This window comes from Acomys minous (genome assembly GCF_964271855.1).
Source record: "Acomys minous genome assembly, chromosome: 15".
NCBI classification, from domain to species: domain Eukaryota; kingdom Metazoa; phylum Chordata; class Mammalia; order Rodentia; family Muridae; genus Acomys; species Acomys minous.
Window position 1 is genome coordinate 14,275,320 of NC_140497.1, and position 20,887 is coordinate 14,296,206.

Genomic DNA, 20,887 nt, shown 5'->3' on the forward strand with positions numbered 1-20,887 from the left:
GGGTGGTGCTCCTCTTTTCTGAGAAAGAGAGGGGAAAGGAGGAAGATGGTGGGAAGGGGGAGGGGCCAGGAAGAGAAGAGGGAGGGGCTGTGAAATAAAATTTTAAAAATAGCATAATGGCACCCACCTTTAATCCCAGCACCAGGGGAGGGGGCAGAGGCTGGCCCACACCCTGGTGATCTCTGAGTCTACTGAGATAGTTCCAGAGCAAGTGAATAGCTTTGTCCCAGTAAAGGGTGTATAGTAAACCTACTCATTTAAAGTGGGCACAATTTGCTAAGTTATCATGTTTACACCCTTAAACCATCAGTACAACCAAGATAGTAAATGCCACCTCTGAAACGTCCCTTATTCTTTATAATCATCATTTTCAGCCACTCAGCAGATCCTTTACCCAGACACTGATCTTTCTGTTACTAGAAATTAATTTGCATTTCCTTAGCTTTTACTTAAACTGAATCATAGATTTTGGTCTGGCTCTTATTGTACAGATTATTTTGAGATTTCTCTGTTGTGGCATACATAATTTCATTTATTTGACTTTCCCTTTTTATTCATTCAGTTATTGATAGACATATGGAAATGTTCAGTTTTGGAGTATTGTTTGTTTGTTTTCTGAGACAGGGTTTCTCTGTGTAGCCTTGGTTGTCCTGGACTTGCTTTGTAGACCAGGCTGGCCTCGAACTCACATCAATCCACCTGCCTCTGCCTCCCAAGTGCTGAGATTAAAGGTGTGCACCACCACACCGGCTTCAATTTTGGAATATTGTAAATAAAACTTCTATAAACATTAACCTACAAGTCTTTGTATGGTTGGGTTTCTTTGTTTTTGTTTTTGTTTTTGCTTGTTTGTTTGTTTGTTTAGAGGTTGACATTTCATTTTATTTCTATCAGTGAATCCAGTAAAGGCACTTTTTCATTTTTCATTTTACAAACTGTATTATTAAAAAGCTCTCAAATAGATAAAGACAACACACACCAAAATTAACCAGACCCCAAATCTATACAAATGAACTTCTGTACAGTTAGAACTGCATTCAGAACGGAAGCCCTGGAGCTTCGCATTGAATTTCGAGCTTCTCATACCTAATGCACTTATTGACCACCCAAGCAAACATCAATAAATCCTTGATAGAATTAGAATAAATCTATTTTTCATTGTACCTTGATTTAGTTTGCAAAACACTTCAGTGAAAGCAACTGCCGCCGTCACTGGAAAGCTATCTGACTTACCTGAGAGAGCGCTAGCCAGTTTTTCTGCTGCCCTTACTCTGGCCTCTGCCCTGGCTCACAAGCTTCCTACCAGGAAAACAGGAATACGAACAGGGCAATAAAAAAAATAAATGAAATGATGGGTGTTCAGGATACAAGAGCATGGGACAGAAGTGACTTCAATATGCTTCTGTTTCTGTCTTGCTAATGGTATAGGAGACCTTTCCCCCCCCATACATCTTAATTGAAAACATTTCATACAATGTATTCTGATCATGGTTTCCCCTTCCCTGAGATCTTTCCAGATCCTTTCCACCCCACCCCCCACCCAATTCCAACTCCTTTCTCTTGTGAGAAAGCATACAAATATGCCTCATAGCCACAAATAGCCCACAAGAAGTGTACACAAAAACGCAAAATCAGAAACTCTAAGATACAAGCAAAAAAAAACCAATGAGACATAACAAAGCAATATGATACAAAGAGTCTAAAAAAAACACCATTGAGTTGGTTTTAGTGTTGGTCATCTATTGCTAGGCATGGGGCCTGCTCTTTAATGTAGTTAATGTACCCAATGTGACTCCATTGAAGAAAACTGATTTTTCCTTTGTTAAGAGTGTCAGTTGGAGTTAGCTTCTTGCTTCGGGTGACAGTTCATGTCCACTTCCCGCTCTCAGTGCTGGGACCCATCTGCTTTGAACCTGTACAGGCCCTGTTCATGCTGCTGTAGTCTCTGTGAGTTCATGTGTGCATCAATCCTTCTGTATCTGGAAGACACTGTTTCCTTGGCGTCATCCATCCCATCTCTTACATTGCTTTTGCCCACCTCTTCTGAATAGCTCCCTGAGCCCCGAGAGGAGGAGTTCATGAAGACATCTTATTTAAAACTGAGTGCTCCAACATTTCTTACTTCCTGAATATTTGGCCAGCTGTGGTTTCTGTGTTAGTACTCTCATGATGGCTGACCAAGGAACTGCTCCCTGGGTATAGCAGTAGGTCATTAGGAGTCATTAATATAATATAGCAATATGCTACATTGCTTTAGCAGAACAATAGTATTTGGTTTTCTCCTAAGCCCATGGTCTAGGTAGTTTCAGGTTTTTAGTTACCAGAGCAGGGTCAGGCATGGGTTCCATTTTGTGCTGTGGGCCTTAAATCCACAAAGTTAGTGCCACTATTGCACCACCACATATCATGGAGGCAGGTGACCATTACAGATTTCAGGGTTTGCAGCTAGGCTGGTGGTGGGTTGCCTTACTTGGTAGTGTACAGGGTACATTGCAGTACCGGGAACATTAGTCAACAGGGGTAGACACCAGTTCTGCTTCTCTGTGTTCAGTGAGATATATAAACACTGTCTTCAGCAATAGAACCTTACCATCAGTTTGTGGAGAGCAAACAAGCCTTGGAAATAGCCTGAGATGTTTGGCGGTTTCCATGGGGCCTCTTTGGCCAACAGCTCATCTAGATGATGTAACCCATTCCCCAGCACTGGATATTTTAGTTGGTGGGGAATGCTGAATAGTTGGGGCCCTGTATGCCCCATTATTTGGCGACTCTAGATTTCTCTCATATATGTACATATTTTAGGAAGCTATATAATAGTAGGCATCTGTGCGGCCCCTATCCATATTTCTTGCCCCCTTTATCCATCCTCCTCCTCTTAATCCTCTCACTACAGCCATTCCTCTGTCTCTCCATAACTATAGATTCTGTTTTCTCTTCCTTGGGGCATCCACCCTCTCCTCTAGTCCCTTACTTGATACCTCACCTCTGTGATTATAGGGGTTATAGCACACCTATCGAATACTTAAAAACTACAGTATTGATGTACATTTTTTTTTACATTACTGAAGGAGGCTTTCATTTAGCCCAGGCTAGCCTTCAGTCACCATTTCCGCCTTCCAAGGGTCAAGATTACAGGCGCATATCATGCTCTTCTGGATGTGTTTGTTTTAAGATTTAGTTTTACTATTTTAAATTATGTACGCATATCTGTATGCATGTGTACGGCCAGAGGTGTGGAATCCTCCTGTATCTGGAGTTACAGGTAGCTATTAGTCACCTGATGTGGGTGCTAGGAACTGAACTTGGATCCTCTGCAAGATCATTGTCCTGCCTAGTTTTATGTCAATGTGACACACACTGGAGCAGCAGTTTTCAACCTGTGGGCTGATAACCCCACATATAGAGGTTGCATATCAGATATCCTGCATATGAGAAATTTACATTATGATTGATAACAGTAGAAAATTATAGTTATGAGGTAGCAATGAAATAATTTTGTGTTGGGGAGGGGTCACCACAACATGAGGGTTGCAGCATTCTGAAGGCTGAGAACCATCGAACTAGAGTCATGTGAAAGGAGGGATCCTTCTCAATTGAGAAAATGCCTCCATGAGACCCAACTGTAGGGCATTTAAAAATTAGTGATTGATGGAGGAGGGCCAGCCCATCATGAGTGGTACCATCCCTGGCCTGGGGGTCCTGGGTTCTAATAGAAAGCCAGCTGAGCAAACCATAATGAGCAAGCCAGTAAGCCACACTCCTCCGTTGGCCTCTGCATCAGCTCTTACCCCCAGATTTCTGCCCTGCTTGAGTTCCTGTCCTGGTTTCCTTCAATGATAACTACAACACGGAAGTGTAAGCCAAATAAACCCTTTCCACCGCAACTTGCCTTTTTGGTCACGGTCATGCAGCAATAGAAACCCTAATAGAGACAAGCAGTGTGCACTTACTGCCTCCGAATCATCTCTCACCTCCTCCCCTCTGAAGACCAGAGAAACGCTTATTAATGTTTAGGTTGGTACACATGTTAATAGGTTCGTTCTAGTTGTATGACATTCATAATACTTGTCACTATGCTATGTTCTCGTTTGTTCCCCCGTGCTCCTCCCTTGTGCCTCCTCTTCTCCGCAGCCAGTTCCCTTTGTGTCCGCAGTTAGTTCCCTTTCGGCTTCCTAGTACATGTATTCCTTCAGCTTATTTCTCACCTCCCCTAAGTTCTTTGCCTTCCCTCTGAATATTCCCCCTTCTAGTTGCATGATCTACAACGCACGTATTTCTCTTTAGTAAGTTTGTGAGTAGATGAGTGGAGGTTTTTAACTTTTTGTGAAACTACTCACCTGTTTTCCAGCTTCCGGCAGCGTCTGAGGTTTCCAGTTACTCTACACCTTTGCCTAAAAGTGTGGTTTTGATTTTCGTTTTTCCATGAATAATAATTTGGAGCCACTTGACACGGACTTGTGTACCTGACATGTTCCTTTTTGGGCAGTGTCTGTCCTATTGTTGGTGTATGCTTGTGTCAGTATTCTGTCGGTGTGCTGACGTATGTGGCACAGGCCTCTTATGCAGTAAAGAGCTGTCTATTTTAGTCTTGGTTCTGGAAGTTCAAGTCCAGGCTTGGGCGGCTTCATTGCTTCAGCCGTAGAGTGTGCATAGATGGCACATTCAAAAGCAGTGGTTCTCAGCCTTCCTGACCCTTGAATACAGTTCCTTCCTCACGCTGTGGTGACCCCAACCATAAAATTATTTTTGTTGCTAATTCATAACTCTAATTTTGTTACTGTTGGGAACAATAGTGTTGATATCCATGTTTTCTGGTGATCTTAAATGACTCCTATAGAAAGAAAGGTCATTTGATCTTCAGCAGGGGTCATGACCCACAGGTTGAGAGCCTCTGTTCTAAGGGAATCTATCTTTCTTTTTTTAAGGGAATCTATCTTAGCCTGGAAAGCAGATGAAGACTTTGAGAGCAGCTCTCCATTGACCTAAGAGCCCTCCACAGCCCCTGTCTCCCAAAGCCCAACCTCCCCCTATATCTTGAGGACCAAATCTCTACATATAGAATCACTCTAAAATCATAGACGTTTTTAAAGACTTGTTTATGTATATGAGTGCTTTGTCTTTAAGCATACCAGAAGAGGGATTCAGATTCCATTACACATGGTTGTGAGCCACCATGTGGGTGCTAGGAATTGAACTCATAACTTCTGGAAGAGTAGCTAGTGCTCTTAACCACTGAGCCATCTCTCCAGCCCAACAGTTTGTTTTTTTCTTACTGAATTTGGGGATTTGTGTATTTTGAGGAAAAGTCTTTCATCAGACACGTGGTTTGCAAACAATTTTTTCCTAGACCATAGACACTGTCTTTTCCTTTTCTTAGCATGTTTATAAAAGGCTTGAGAAAAATAGTGTGCATACGTCTTAGGAGGAGATTATTCTGCCTACCACAAATATGGAGTGAAGCACTGTAGTCTAGTGTGATTACAGCTTAATTTGGTTATGTGGTTTGCATTTGAGAGAGGTTGCAGCTGGCCTCCAGTTCTCAGCTCTCCCATCTCCTTTGCCTCTGCAGAATAAGAACCTATTGGGTACTAATGTGACTATTTTTTTCCTCTGTCACCCAGTTTCTGTTTTGTTACTTCTAATCTGCAATCTTACTCAGAAGTATTGAGAGATATTTATTTCATATAATAAGACAGGGTCTCTTGTATCCCAGATGCCGGCCTCAACTTATGCAGTTAAGGATGACTTTGAATTTTTGATCTTCTTGCCTCTGTCTCCCAAGTGCTGAGATTATAGGTATGGGCTACTGTGCCAGGTTTATGAGGTTCTGGGGATTGAACCCAGGGCTTTGCGTTTGCTAAACAAGCATTAAAGGAACCGGATGACATCCTTAGCCCTTATAATGCACATAGCAAACACAGGTTGCTTGGGAATGGAGATCAACAATGCCACCTGGTGACTTCCCGTTCTGTACAGAATCCCCTCTACAGCTTTTCCTTAAGCATCTGGATTCATTTTCTGTTGTTTTGCTAGCTTGCCTCCAAATTGCCTTCTGACTGTTTGTTTATACCTACAGACAAATCAACTCTCAGTCTTCATCAGAGAAGCTTCTCTTTGCAGTGAATTAAGAGACTCATGTTCAAGATGCTGAGAAGAAATGACTTTTGAGTGCTCAGCCCTAAGAAAAACATTTCTATCACTCCCATAAGGCCCGGGGAACACTGTGGAAGTGCTGGGTATAGGGGGAAGAGTTGCACAAGGCTATCTTCTGAGTATGACACAGCCACTGAAATAATGAGCTCACAGCAGCTGTGCCTGTAGGCACTGAGCTTGCACAAGGCTAAACCTGCCAGCAGCCAGACTCATGGGGCCTTACTCCTGCCTGGGGAGTTATTGGTTATTGATGGATGCCCAGGAGGGGAATTCATTGTCTTCAATTGAGTATCCACTGATGAGCCTACTAGGCTCCACTAGATAGTTTTATACTCAAGGTACATATACATTCTATACCATGACACACACACACACACACACACACACACACACACACACACACACACACACATATTCTATCATTCTATTCTAATATATTCACTATATCCATTTAAATAAATATCTATCTATCTATCCGTCTATTTATCCATCCATTTGGGATTTATTAGAGTGGCCTACAGGCTGTAGAGTGGCTACATTAAAACAAATCTGATCCCAGAACTCTGTGAAGCAGAGTCTCAAAGTGAATCCAATACAGCCAAGGCTATACAGAGAAACCCTGTCCTCAAACAATAAACCAAAAAAAAAAAAAATCTGGATTAGAGGTGGGTCTTTCCCTTTCAAATGATTAAATTAAGAAAAATACCTCACAGGTGTACCCAGCTACTTGTGCTTTAGGTAATTCCAGACATACTCAGGAGCTGACAACCAAGAATAGCGATCACAGTGCTCTATACTGTGTAAAACTGTAGTGTTCTCAGGCTGTGCCTTTCTCTGAGAGACTGTGTTCCGTTTCTATCAACCTGCATCTCACACCCCTGTACTGTAGCCTTATATCTGCCCTGTGACCACATATGTAATAATATTTACTGTGGGTTATGTGGTGGAGAATTAATATTAGTAATTAAGATTAAAATACAATAACTTATATTTGTCTTAGTCAATTAGCAAGGCCGGCAGGGCTATCTGAGAAATGGATGCCAATCGAAGCACTGTTCCTTGTGAGTCTGTTGATACACAACAAGTCCTGACACTGTGAGAAGATAAACACGTCCATGTTGATGGCATGTGCTTTCTCATTGGCTCTGGTGTCCCTCTTTTAGCAACTTTTAACTGTCTATAGATTCTTGGGAGATGTGTGTTGTGTATGTCTTTGATTTATGAGCCCCCTTTCCCCAGTTACTGTCAACTGCCTATACATCCTCAGAAACACTTTTTAAAAATGATTCCCATCTTAACTACTAATACTCTCAGATCACATGCTACATATCACACAGTAAATACGTGTGATGTCCTACAGAAGAATGAAAGAGGCAGCAGCATAATTTAAGGAGTTTTTTTTTAAAGCTTTACAGAGGCACAAAGGGCATCTCTGGGGAGTGTGGCGGTCTAGATGACGAACCCTATTGGCGATCTGCGTCAAGTGCTGCTGGAGAGTCAAACTGCTGGGACACAGATTAGAGTTGAGCATCCAGCTGAGCCTTAGAAGCAAGGTGTAGGATTGTGACGGGCATGGAGGCCAAGGGTAGGACCGGGTCCAGAGGGACAAACATGTGGAATAGATGGACAATGTGTCTAAATGGACAGACAGCAATTGAAGTCGGCCATGTCAGCAGTGGGACTGCAGCTAAGCAGAGGCCTGTAGGGCAGTGGGGAGCTCTCTGCATATGGTTGGACCCGCCCCCATCTCTATCTCACACACACACACAGAATCACACAGTTACATGTCCATCTGTTTAAGGGGTTCAGGTGTTTCCATCCTTTTCTTAGTTTGATATATTTGATATAGTCTTAGTCCTGGTTTTCCTGATATTTTAATATGTCCATGTGCTCATATCATCACTGTGGTAGTTTAAATGAGAATGGCTCCCATAGGCTCATCTATTTGAATGCTGGTCATCAGGGAGTGGCACTATTTGAAAAGATTGGGAGGTGTGGCTTTACTGGAGTAGGTGTGGCCTTGTTGAGAAAGTATGTCACAGGGGTGGGCTTTGAGGTTTCAGAAGCCCATGCCAGGCCCAGTTCTCTTTGTTTGTTTGCAGATCTGGATGCAGCTCTCAGCTCCTTCTCCAGCACCACATCTGCCTGCCCGCTGCCATGCTCCCTGCTGTGATGATAATGGACTAAGTCTCTGGACCGGTGAGCCAGCCCCAGTTAAATGATTTCTTTTATAGGAGTTGCCTTGGCCACGGTGTTTCTTCACAGCAAATAGAACAGTGACTAAGACAGTCCTAATTCACTCTGAAAAGTTTATAGGCATTTAAAAGGTAGAATCCTTTTTTACTTTTACTTTCTCAGTCTGTGCTTCATGGGTGGTGCCAGACAGATGTGTGTGTGTGTGTGTGTGTGTGTGTGTGTGTGTGTGTGTTTTGCACAATAGGTACAAAAATCCTGCACTCAAATGGAATCGAATCAAAAGCTGCTTGTAAAATAGAGTTTCTAAGGGTGAGGTAAAGTCTGGAAACAACAACATTGTTTTATATAATGTGGAGTGATTAAGAGCAGGGGCAGCCCATCTTAACATAGCCACCCTTGAAATGTCTTGGTTCATGGCAGTCCAATCCTTATTTCTGCCTCTGTCTTCATACACATTTCTTTCCCATGTCCCCTTTCTGTATTCAGATTTCTCATTCCTGGAAAAGAACAGTAAACATTTGATTTAGGGCCCACAGTAATCCTGACTTAACTTGATTATATCTGCAAAGATCTTGTATCCAAATGAAGGCCTGACATTCTTGGCTTACATGGAGTTTGAACATCATTCAGTCCAGTAAATCTGTGCAGTTGGGTGGGGGGACTTGACATACAGTAAATATTTGAAATGTTAACTTAGGGAGCTGAGAGAGATGGTTCAGTGGGTAAAAGCACATACCATGCAAGTCTGATAACCTAAGTTCAGATTTCCAGAACCCATATGAAAAGCCATATGCGTGGTATGTATCTGTAATGCAAGCATTCCTAAGGAGCGAAGGCAGACAGAGATAGGAGAATCACCAGAAAGCTCATGGGCCAGCTAGTCTGCAGTATGTGGCACAGTGGCGGCAAATAAATAGAGACCCTGTCTCAAAAACAAAGTGGGAGATGAAAACCAACCCGCCAAGTTGTCTTTTGCCCTCTTCAGGTATGCTGTGGCGCCTCCATACACTACACACATACATAGGCACATACGGAAGAAAAAGCAGGAAAAGGTTAGTTTGGTTTATGGGTTAAAGGTTATGGTTTATGATTTAGACCTTTCGCATTGAACTACAATAGTGGAAAGTACTTGGAAAACAAAAGTGCTCCCCCCATTGCCAGGTAGCCACAAATGAAGGAAATAAATATGGTGTCTCTCCCCGACCCCTTGCTTGATGTCACACCCCTAAGACCTAAAGACCTCCCACTAGGCTTCACCTCTGAAAGCTTCCCCTACGTCTCAGTAACGTTACACTGAGGACGAGGCCTTTAACAAACGGACCTTCAAGGCCCAAACCACAACATTACTGATTGTTTGATTGCTATTGGAGATACACTCAGCCACGAACACCCACTCTTTATTTGACTATTGAGGTTAGGAATGAGGCTAAATAAATTACATATGCAGCCTGCTGTACTACCTATTTCTTGCCCCCTTAGTCTAGAAACTTCAGCCAAGCAAAATTATAACATAACTCTGATATGATCTCAAACTCACCTACCTATGAAAGATTCAAAGATTCCTCTAATTCTCTTATGGTTCAAAATATATTTTGATAGTTTAAGGGGCGAAGCTAAGATGTTAGTCTATATTGTTGAAAATAAATTCTTTCATTCCTCTTGGAATTTGACAGGTTTTTTTTTTTGAAATCTACATATTTTCTGTTATACTGTCTTGTCCATAATATTCCTAAGATACATTTTGAACACGAAGAATCAATTCCTTTTCTGAGTAATCCTGAGAGCTAGTGCTGAAAGGATAGGCAAAACACAAGCACTTGCATGACAGCCTCGCTCACATGTCTAGCGGGAAGTTGAGGCATGACAGGTACATGAGCTTGGGAGGGGTGGGGCGATCCAACACAGGGAGAGGCTCTGTGCACCAGGATGCCGAGTATCCCTGAAGTGTGTTGAGTCTGGGTCTCTTGGATGAGGCGGTGGCAGTCTGGAGGCTCCTCAGCAGAGGGAAACGGTGGTGGACATCCTATTAACCCAACTACACGCTCTCTCCTTCAAGGTGAATGGAGGAGTTTTCATGGTCCCAAAGCTTCATATGGCCATCACAGCTGTTCAGTGTTTAGAACTAGTTACCCCAGTGAGAGCATTACCCGCACAGAATATTACTGTAGAACGCTTTCAGCCCCTTCATTCAAAACTAAATTTTTCCATATCAGAGCAAAGCTTGCTTTTCTACATCACAACCTCAAGTTCCACTGGCCACCTGTGAGTTATTTTCAGCTTTCCTACTCTGCAGATTTTTTTTCCTTCTCTGCAGCTACCCTCTCTCCCCTGCATTTTGTTTTATTAATGTTCAACCCCTTCCTCCCATGTTTTCAGGAAATTTGGTCAAGCTGAAAGCCGTTCTTATACTAAGGGCACTTTAAACTGCCCTCCTTGGCCAGGCCTGTGCTGCTGTCTAAGGCTACCTTCTGCTCCATCTATCATGGCTTTTGTCTGTGCCGTTCCAAAGGAGCCAGCAAACCATGTGGGCCGAGCAGATCCATTTTTTAATTTTTTTATTTGTGGTAATTTTAGGGTACACAGTGGGCAAGGCTCCAGGAATCGCAGCCTTTTTGCTTTTATGCATCCACTAGTCAGCATCTATTGTAGCAGCCAGCCTGCCTTCCCTGCCTCTTGACATAATGTTATTAGCAGGTAGAGCTGAGAGCCTCTGTCCTTTCCCATTTAAATCCCACCATCCAGAGCAACTGTGTCCCAGTTTCAGGAAATACACAGGAATGTGTGACTGTTACACCCAACACTTTGCCCCCCAGAGAGCTGCCTTTGCTGAGATTCCTGTATTGTGAGAGTGAAGAGCCGACTGAATGCTGCCCTTGGGAAGGGTCCTTTCCTTTCATTTGGAAGTTAAGATGGGAGCTCGATCATGTGTGAAGTGACTGGCGGAGGAGTACTTGGAGAGTCCTATCTCTTGACGACAGTTGCCAAACCACAGAAGCAACTGTGAGGGCACGTTGCGCATGCGTGCTGTACTTGTATAGCGCATGAATTTTTGAGCATTAGTCTAATTGGCTCTTAGTGCAGTTTAATGAACATGGGGTTCTATTCCTATTAGTTAACTTGGCGGGGGGAGGGTCATTGAGTATTAGAGGTTCGAAAGAAATCATTTCAGCTGCAAAAACCGCCCCGCCTCAGCTGTTAGCTCTGCATTTGGCTGCTGCCCTTCTTTTTCACCAGGGCCTCACTGTTGAGGAAATGCATACATCTCTCGCCCAGGGTATGTTTATATTTATGAGACAGTCTGGGCCGATCCTGCTGCTTTTAGGAGCCTGGAGGGCCTGCAGGAGTCCATCAGGAGGTAGACGCATTTCCTTCCCATGGAGACGTGTGGAAAGGAAGAATTTGAGCTAGAGAAGGACACCAGGGGGTTTCCTGGGGCAAGTGTGTGTGTCCGTGTGAGTGCGTGTGAGTGCCTGTGCGCGCACGTGCATGTGTGCGCCTGTGTGTGTTCTGAGGGCTAAGAAGCCACAAATAAGTAACGCTGTCACTAGGTTATCATCTTCAGTCATAGCATTCTTTGCTGTCTTCCTCCCAAACACCCCTGGAACTCTGCTCTTTTCTTTTCCTGTCGCCGTCCATCCTTGGCACTCACACCTGGAGCTACGTTGATATTACTGTTCGGTTCTGAGACACCCGGTGAAGCCGCATGTGGTAAAGTCTTAGTCTCCGTCTCGGCACTACCGGGAGGTTGAAGAACATTTAGGAGGCAGACCTACTGGGAAGTCTGGGGGTCGTTGGGGTTTTTACCCTTAAAAGGGATATTGGAATGCATCCCTCTTCTCCCTTTAAATCATCTGTCTGGTTGTAATTTTTCTCCCTTGCACAAAACAATTAGAATCACAATCTCAGCATCTTCCTGAGCTCTGTGTTAGGGTCCTTATAGAGGTTATCTAGTTAGAGTAGGGTCAGGGCTAGGTGTAATGGCGCACACCTATAATCCTGGCGCCTAGGAGGCAGAGACCAGGCAGGGCTACACAGAAATATGCTATCTCAAAAAAATAAAAAAAGTAATTTCAGTAGGCCTTTATTCAATATTACTGGGGGAGGGAGAGAGGCCGTTTCTAGATCCTTCAGAGGGGTATGGTCCCGCAGAGACTTTGAATTCAGACTTATATACAGTGATAGTACTTCATTTGTGACAATTTCTTAGGGTTGCCTAGGAATATAATAAAATGGGCCCTGCATCATCTTCCAGTACTGGCTTCCCACATTTGTGCAGCCAATGCTTGGTGAGATGCTGTGCTAGACTTTGGGATACAGCCAGAACCAAGGCTGGCAGTCCCGTGCCATTGAATATATGCCTCAGTGTAGGCTAAGGCCAGGGCTCAGACACCAGGATTCACAGAAAGTCTCTGGTTAGTAGAGCAGAGTAGACAAAAGCATGGCTTCCTGGAAGAGGTGTCATTCTCATTTGATGATGCTTCAGATGAACTGCAAACAGGACAGAAAGTGGGGTGGCAATCCATGGCAAGTAGTGCTGTCACTTCTAACTGCTCTCCTGAGATAGCGCTATATATATTCATGCACTGTATGCATCGTGGGCGTGTGAATCAGAACATGACCACATACACTGGCTGTACAACGCACTCCCTTCCCCTCTGTTGATCCGCCCATCACTCTCTTAAAGTGATAGATTTCTGACTTTTGCCTGCTTTAAGGTCAGCCTAATTTATTCCAACTAGATATTGTCTATTTTAAAAGCATGAGCACGAAAACTGCAGACCACGAGATAGTATGTACAAAAGATACATCGGATGAAGATGTTCTCTAAAACATATAAAGATCTCTTAAAACAATAAGAAAATGCATTTTATAACTTGACACTTTACTGAAAGGGGTGATTTTTTTATTTTTTTGAGATAGGGTTTCTTTGTGTAGCTTTGGTAGGTCTGGACTCGATTTGTAGACCAGGCTGTCCTTGAACTTACAGAGATCCGCCTGCCTCTGCCTTCTGAGTGCTAGGATTACAGGCATGAGCCACTGTGCCAAGACTAAAGACATTTATTTATTATGTATACAGTACTCTGTCTGCATGTACACCTGCAGACCGGAAGAGGGCATCACATCACATTATAGATGGTTACTGGGAATTGAACTCAGAACCTTTGGAAGAACAGGCAATGCTCTTAACTTCTGAGCTATCTCCCCAGCCCAGCGATGATTATTTTAAAAATGTTTTCTGATGGAATTTTTGTGATCTCTTATGTATAATATCATAATCATTGGGAAAGGGGGAATAATGTGACTTCTTTTCCTATTTGTATCCTTTAATTGCCTTCTCTGGTTTTACTGCTCAAGCTAAGATGTCAATAACTACAAAAAGGAGTTGGGAAAGAGGACAGCCATGTCTGTCTCTTGATTTAATGAAAACATGTCATTTTTTTCTCCACTTAGGATAATGATGTTGGCTGTGGGTTTGTCATATATAGCCTTTATTATGTTGTAGTATGTTCCCTCCAGCTCTGTTATCTCTATGACTTTTATCATGAAGGCATGTTTGATTTGTCAAAGGCCTTTCCTGCATCTACTGAGGTGATCATGTGGTTTCTTCTTTAGGTTCACTTATACAATTTGATTGTGGTTATTGATTATGTCTGTTGAAACGTCAATGAATCTTCAGGGATAAAGCCAGATTGATTGTGGAGGATGGCCTCTTTTGATGATACATGCCTGTGTTTAGTCTGCAAGTATTTTATTTAGAAGTTTTTTGGGTCTATGTTAATCAGGATATTGATCTGTAGATTTGGTTTCTGGTGTATCTTTACCTGGTTTGGGTATTAGTGTCATATAAAAAGTTTGTGAGTGCTCCTTCTCTTTCTATTCTTTGAATAACTGAAGAAGCACTGGCTGAAGATCTTCCTTGAAGGTCCGCTGGGATTCGCTGTGAGTACATCTGGACCTGAGCCTTGTAAGTCAGAAGGCTTCTTACTACTGTTTCAGTCTCCTTATTTGTTGTGGGTTTCTTTAAACTGTCTCCTCTTGGTTTAACTTTGGTGGTTCCAGTAAATCTAAAATTCAGCCATTTCCTTTAGGTCCTCTAACTTAATGGAATATTGTGTGTTTCTTTTTTTAACTAAACATTTTTTGTTTTGTTCTGTTTTGTGGAGACAGGGTTTCTCTGTGTAGCCTTGGCTGTCCTGGACTCTACTTTGTAGATCAGACTGGCCTGGAAATCACAGAGATCCTCCTGCCTCTGCCTCCCAGAGTGCTGAGATTACATTTTTATATGCATTTTTAAATGCAGTATGTTTTGACCATATTCTTTCTCCTAGAGTACATAGGTTTTTTAAAGTGTTCCCTTGTAATGTCCTGAAGGTCTTTGGTATATGTTGTAATATTTCCCTGTTTGTCTTTGATCCTGTTAATTTGGGTCTTCTCTTTCTTTCAGTGAATTGGGCTAAGGTTATGCCAATGTTATTTATCTTTTCAAAGAACTAGCTCTTATGTCTCTTGGTTCTTTCTGTGGTGATTTGAATGAAAATGACCCTTATAGGCACATATTAGGAGACATGGCGCTGTTGGAGGAAGTGCATCATTGTGAGTGAGCTTTGAGGTTTCAGATGCTCAAGCCAGGCCCAGTGCCTCACTCTCTTCCCGTTGCCTGCTGATCCAGATGTAGACCTCTTAGCTTCCTTCCAGCACCAAATCTACCTTTGTGTTGCCATGCTTCCTGCCATGATGACAATGGACTAAGCCTTAAACTGTAAGGCAGCCCCAGTTAAACGCTTTCCTTTATAAGAGTTGCCATGGTCTTGATTTCTCTTTACAGAAATAGAAAGCCTAACTAAGAGATATTGTTTTTTATTAATTTCTATTTCATTAATTTATGTTCTGATTTTCATTATTTCTCCTCAACTACTGGGCTTGGGTTTGGTTTGTTCTTGTTTTTGTTTTTTTTATTGTTGTTATTTGTTTTTTAGTTTCATCATAAGTCATTTATTTGTGCTCTTTTGGATTTTTTTTTAATGTGACACTTCAGTTATAATTCCTCTCTCTTAGGGCTGCTTTCAATATTGGGTGTGTGTGATTGTGTGTGAGAGTGTGTGTATGTGTGTGTGTGTGTTTTGTTTTCATTTTCATTTAATTTTAAGATTAAAATGTTTTCTCTGGATTTTTTTTCTTTGACCCATTCACCATTAAGTAATGTGCTGTTTAATCATCATAAGTCTGTGTAATTATAAGAGATTCTTTTGCTGTTGATTTAAAGCTCGATTCCATTGTTACCAGATAGGATACATGAAGTTATTTCTGTTTTCCCAAATTTGTTCAGATTTGTTTTGAATGTAGTCTGTGGTCTATTTTAGAGAAACTTCCACGGGTTTCTGAGTGGAAGAATGTATACTTCTTTGTTTGTGTAGGATATTCTGTTGATATTTGTTGGGTCCTTTTGATGAATGTAATTTAAGTCTGATGTTTCTCTGTTAATCAAGCTGAAACTGATCTGGAAGCCTCTTGCCTGAGGACAAGCTCACATAGCATTGGGAGATACCATGTAAGCTGTCAAGGGAAAGTCAATCAATGGTTCTACTCAGCAGTAAAGTCTATGAGCTGCAACAATGATGGCCTAGTAGAGTAGCCCTAAATGATGCAATAGTGGCGCTTTTGTCCTGGAGTGTAACCAACAGCTGACTAGCTGGACTTAAGTCCCACTTAACATGCCTGGTACTGCAAACCTGGCCAACCACTTGTGGCTGCAGAGGCCATGGACTCTAGAGGAGAACCCACTGCTGTCATTTCTTTTTTTGTTTTTGTTTTGTTTTTGTTTTTGCTTTGTTTTGTTTTGTTTTTTGAGACAGGGTCTCTCTGTGTTAGCCTTGGCTGTCCTGGACACACTTTGTAGACCAGACTGGCCTTGAACTCACAGCGATCCACCTGCCTCTGCCTTTCAAGTGCTGGGATTAAAGGCAAGCACCACCACGTCCGGTACTGCTGTGATCACTAAACTAAGAGAAGATGCTCTACGTATTTAACTAAGTGTAGCTCTCACATCTCATCAAAGAAGCTTATTTTTGCAGCAAACAGAGGATATTACAGATCCACAACTGGCAAAATGCAGAGAATAAATAACTGTGGGGTGTCTCGCCCAGATGATATGTACAACCCCTACATCCAAGGCCCAGGACATCCTAGAGGAGAGGGAGGAAGGTTATAAGGCCCAGGCATTTAATGTCAGACAGACATGACAGGAAACTGCACCCATGAAATCTTAAAAAAAAAAAAAAGTTGCCCAAACAAGAGTTGCATAACAACTGCAATAGATGACATGACAGCTTGGACTGGGAAAGTGCTTTATGGCCCCTATGCCTAGATCAAAAGCTAGAGGCAATCAGTGGCTCCTGAGAGAGGGAGATTCAGTACACACACACACGCACACATACACACATGTGTGCGTGTATACGATTATATATACATATATATATGATCATAGCTGTCATTTTTTACTATTTTGTGGGTTCTTTACTCTCACATACTTTTTCCCACCGTTTTAACCCTGTAACACTGGATACAAGAGAAAAATTAACAGAGGGGAAAGAGGCAAAGTTATAGACTATTTTCTGCAGATTAGGGGCATCGAGTTCCTTGGGGCAAGTTTGATCTTCACCATCAGGATATATAATTTCTTCTTGTTGTTTCTTTGTTGTGCACAACTATTAACAAACTGCACCCCACCCCAATGGCAACAACAGCAACCCGGCCTCTTGGGGGTCCCTAGCCTTTACGGATTTATATATATATATATATATATCCATATCCTCTGATATATATATCCTCTGAAACATTTCCAGAATTCCAAACATCACACACTTTTAGAAACTATCTGCAGCTGGCAAAATCACATCCCTGTTAACATATGAAGGAAAACATAATCACCTGCTGTGAGGCAGCCTTGTATCTCCATTCCTGGGATTAAAACAAAAACCTATTCCCATAACATTTCTCTCTCTCTCTCTCTCTCTCTCTCTCTCTCTCTCTCTCTCTCTGTGTGTGTGTGTGTGTGTGTGTGTGTTTAAGAAACCAAAATTACAAAATTCTCACTACATATGATAAATATACAAAATGGTCACCACCACATTTTATTAGGAGGCTGGAAATTAAAACCACTGCACATCTTTCAGAAAGGCCCAACCCCCAAACTCTGTCAACACCAAGCACTAACAAGGACCCAAAACAACAGGAACTCTCATTCATTGCTGGCGGAGTGGCTAATGGTGAGGCTAGCTACCCTTTCACCTTTCAAAAGTAAACATAACCTTCATTATATAACCTAGCAATCACACTTCTTGCTATTTGATCACATTAACTGGAATTTTATGTCCTCACAAAAATGTGCACATAAATTCTTGTTTACAACTGTTGGAACGCAGTTGTCTTTTACTGAGTCATGGAATAAGTCTACTGAAATAAATAGACAATAAAGGATGACTTATCACAAAAAGGATCGAACCAGCAAGCCATGGAAAGATATAGAAGGACCGTGAATACATATAAGTAAGCGAAAGAAACTGATCTAAAGGTGCCCTACACTGGGTGGTCCCAACTCAGCGGCATCAGGGCAAGAACCTATGAGGTCAGCAGCAGGATTGGGGGAGGGAGGATACCGGCAAAAAGGACTCTTAGGCTTTTCCAAACTGTCCCGTGGGATGCTGAAATGGGGGCACCGTGCCATTAGGCATTTCTGGGTACCAGAAGGATGTGCAAAGGCAACAATAAGCCCAGGTGTAGAGTGTCTACTTTGGGTGATGATGTATCAATACGGGCTTATCAAATGCCCACCACTAATATATGAGAAGCCTGTGCTCTCCGCCCAGTTTTGCTCTGAACAGAACACTGTCCTGAGAAAAAGGGACCCACGCATGGTTGAGCCTTGTCCTGTGCTATAGTTTCTGTACTTGGCTGTCCTCTCTGCAGCTCGTGGCTGAATCTCAACCATCTCTTTTATTTCACTCTTGCTATCTATTGGCCTATTGTCCACCTGTTGGGAATGCCTATTTCCTGTAATGATGCTTCCACTGACAACCAGTTTCCGGTGAAAACACTCTTCCTTTCCTGGTTCTTGGTAATCCTTTAGCTTCTTGCTCAGTCTTTCAAACTTTGTGTTCCCAGAAGTCACCGGCTCAATTCTATCCGAAGGGCTCTGTCATTTGTCTGTTACCACATGGCTTCAATAGGCATGTTTTCAGTACCATCTAGAGCATTTATAAAGATGTCCGGAATAGAATCTAATTAAAAACAGATGGGTCTTCTTTGAAACTTCTTATCAATTAACAATACCCAGCTGCTTTGCTAAAACAATCCCATACAAGACAGAGGCTATCGCTCCTAATTTCCTTTCACAGATAAAAACAAAACAAAACGAAGGGTCAGAGATGTTACTGTGTTGTTAGTTATGATGGTCATACTGCAAGGAAGAGATAAGCCTGTGTTTTTACCTGAAGACCCGTGTGTGAGGACCCCACCTTTATGTACCCCCTGTAGTTCACCTAGCCCTCTCTGCAGTAGCAGTGCTTACTTAAGGCAAAGCTGATTCATTTCCTGCTGGTTTCCCCATCTTGCTCTTTTTCTGTCAGCTAAAGTTTAAATATGTTTTCCTTCCTTTTTTCCTTTTTTATTTTTTTATTTTTTTGGTTTTTCAATACAGGGTTTCTCTGTGTAGTCTTGGCTGTCCTAGACTCCCTTTGTAGACCAGGCTGTTCTCGAACTCACAGCAATCAGCTTGTCTCTGCCTCCCAAGTGCTGGGATTAAAGGCGTGCGCCACTATGCCTGGCCTAAATATGTTTTCTTTAAGGTCAGTTTTAAAATTAGAGATACTGTGGTCATTGTGTAACTACAGTAGCTTTTGAGTTTCCCCAGCTAGTGTTTAAGAACATTAAGGACCATGACTGGAGGAGTATAGTTTGGTTGGCAGAGTTCTTTCTTTGCGTCCTCAGCGTGGCATAAACCTGGTCTTGTGGTGCAGGCTGTGATCCCAATGTTCAGGAGGCAGGAGGATCAGAAGTTCAATGTTATCTTTGAATATATAGGGAGCTCAAGGCCAGCCTGGGATACATAAGGCCCTGCCTGTCTTTTTTTTTTTTTTTAAAGAGGCCCAGTGAGTTAGCCTAATTTCCCTGGCATTACACAGAACATGGCGACCATTGTATTTACCAAGGGATGGGTGGAAGTGGGCTGAGTGCAACAGGAAAGGACTTAAGAGGGATTTGAAAATCCACTATTACTTTTGTGTGAAGCGACTCCAATACTTGTAAAAACTTGTCCCTGGGTCAGAGGCGATAGTGATGTCCTAAGCTGTTCAGAAGTGGAGAGCAGCAGTTTGTACTGGCACTCATCTTTAGACCCACATAAAGGGAACGCAAAGACTGCTTGGCTTGTCAAATTAATTGTTTTTCTAGGAATTTGAGACAATGAAAACACAGTGGCTTTCACTCACATCTCATTTCTGGGTTTATTTTGCTAATAAACTTACTACGGTTTCCAGACCATTTAACCGTTGACATCCAGCATCCTGTCTTCACAAGACACAAGCAGCGTGGAAGGATGCTTTGTCCAGTGAAAAGTTGGAGTCATTTTCATATACAACTCTGTAGACTGCTTTAGGTACCCTTTAAAAAGGAATGCCCCAACAAGGCATAGTGGCGCACGCCTTTAACCTCAGCTCTCAGGGAGGCAGAGGCAGGCGGATCGCTGTGAATTCGAGGCCAGTCTGGTCTACAAAGTGAGTCCTGGACAGCCAAGGCTACACAGAGAAACCCTGCCTCGAAAAAACCAAAACCAAGCAAACAAATAAGCAAACCAAAAAAGCTCCAATATTTGCATTTTACAACTTACTGCGATAATAAATTTGAAACAATATTTTAAGTACTCAGCCTTAACAACACTCTTGAAGTCATTTTCAATTTCTTTTCTCCCCCCTTCCCTTCCTTTAGCCTTCCTTTTCTTTTTCCCTTGATCCATCCATCTATCCGTCCATCCATCGATCTCCGGCCCAGATGGGATTACAGCTTGTGTGTATCCAGGGCCAGGTTTTGGATCTTGTAATGCCTGATAAATGTTAAAGTTGACAGTTTAGTTTCTGTTTTCTCAACATCTTGATTTCACTTTACATGGAGTACTGACTACTTTGCTTGGAGAAAGGAGAGTGTTCAGGGCACAGGCTGAAGGCCTAAACCCTGTCCCCTCAAGGTGTGACTGCCTTTGGAGATGGAAGTCTTTCAAGTGGTAATTAAGTTAAAAAACGAGGCCCCAATTATTGAGTGCTGATCGATGTACTCAGTAGAGAAAGAGGGGTCTGGTCTTGATGAGGGATTTCACACTTTAAAGATCTTATTCCCACAGTCAAGCCAGAGTCCTCTGGGGCAGATCTTAGGCAGAATTACCTTTTAGTCTTAAGTGTTGGGATGAAATATAGACCCTTTGGGATACTTTGCAAAGAGCTCTACTGCTGAAAGACACACCAACTCCAGCATTATTAGTTTCTAAAAA

The 20,887-nt window shown here is 42.4% G+C and overlaps 1 long non-coding RNA gene across 1 annotated transcript in view; it reads left to right on the forward strand.

The window, feature by feature from the left end:
- The window catches only part of LOC311585154, a 49,472-nt gene that overhangs the window by 853 nt on the left and 27,732 nt on the right, over nucleotides 1-20,887 (forward strand). Inside the window, exon 2 of the long non-coding RNA XR_014775121.1 lies at nucleotides 8,256-8,352. This is a non-coding gene — a long non-coding RNA (uncharacterized lncRNA). The remainder of the gene's footprint in view (nucleotides 1-8,255; nucleotides 8,353-20,887) is intronic.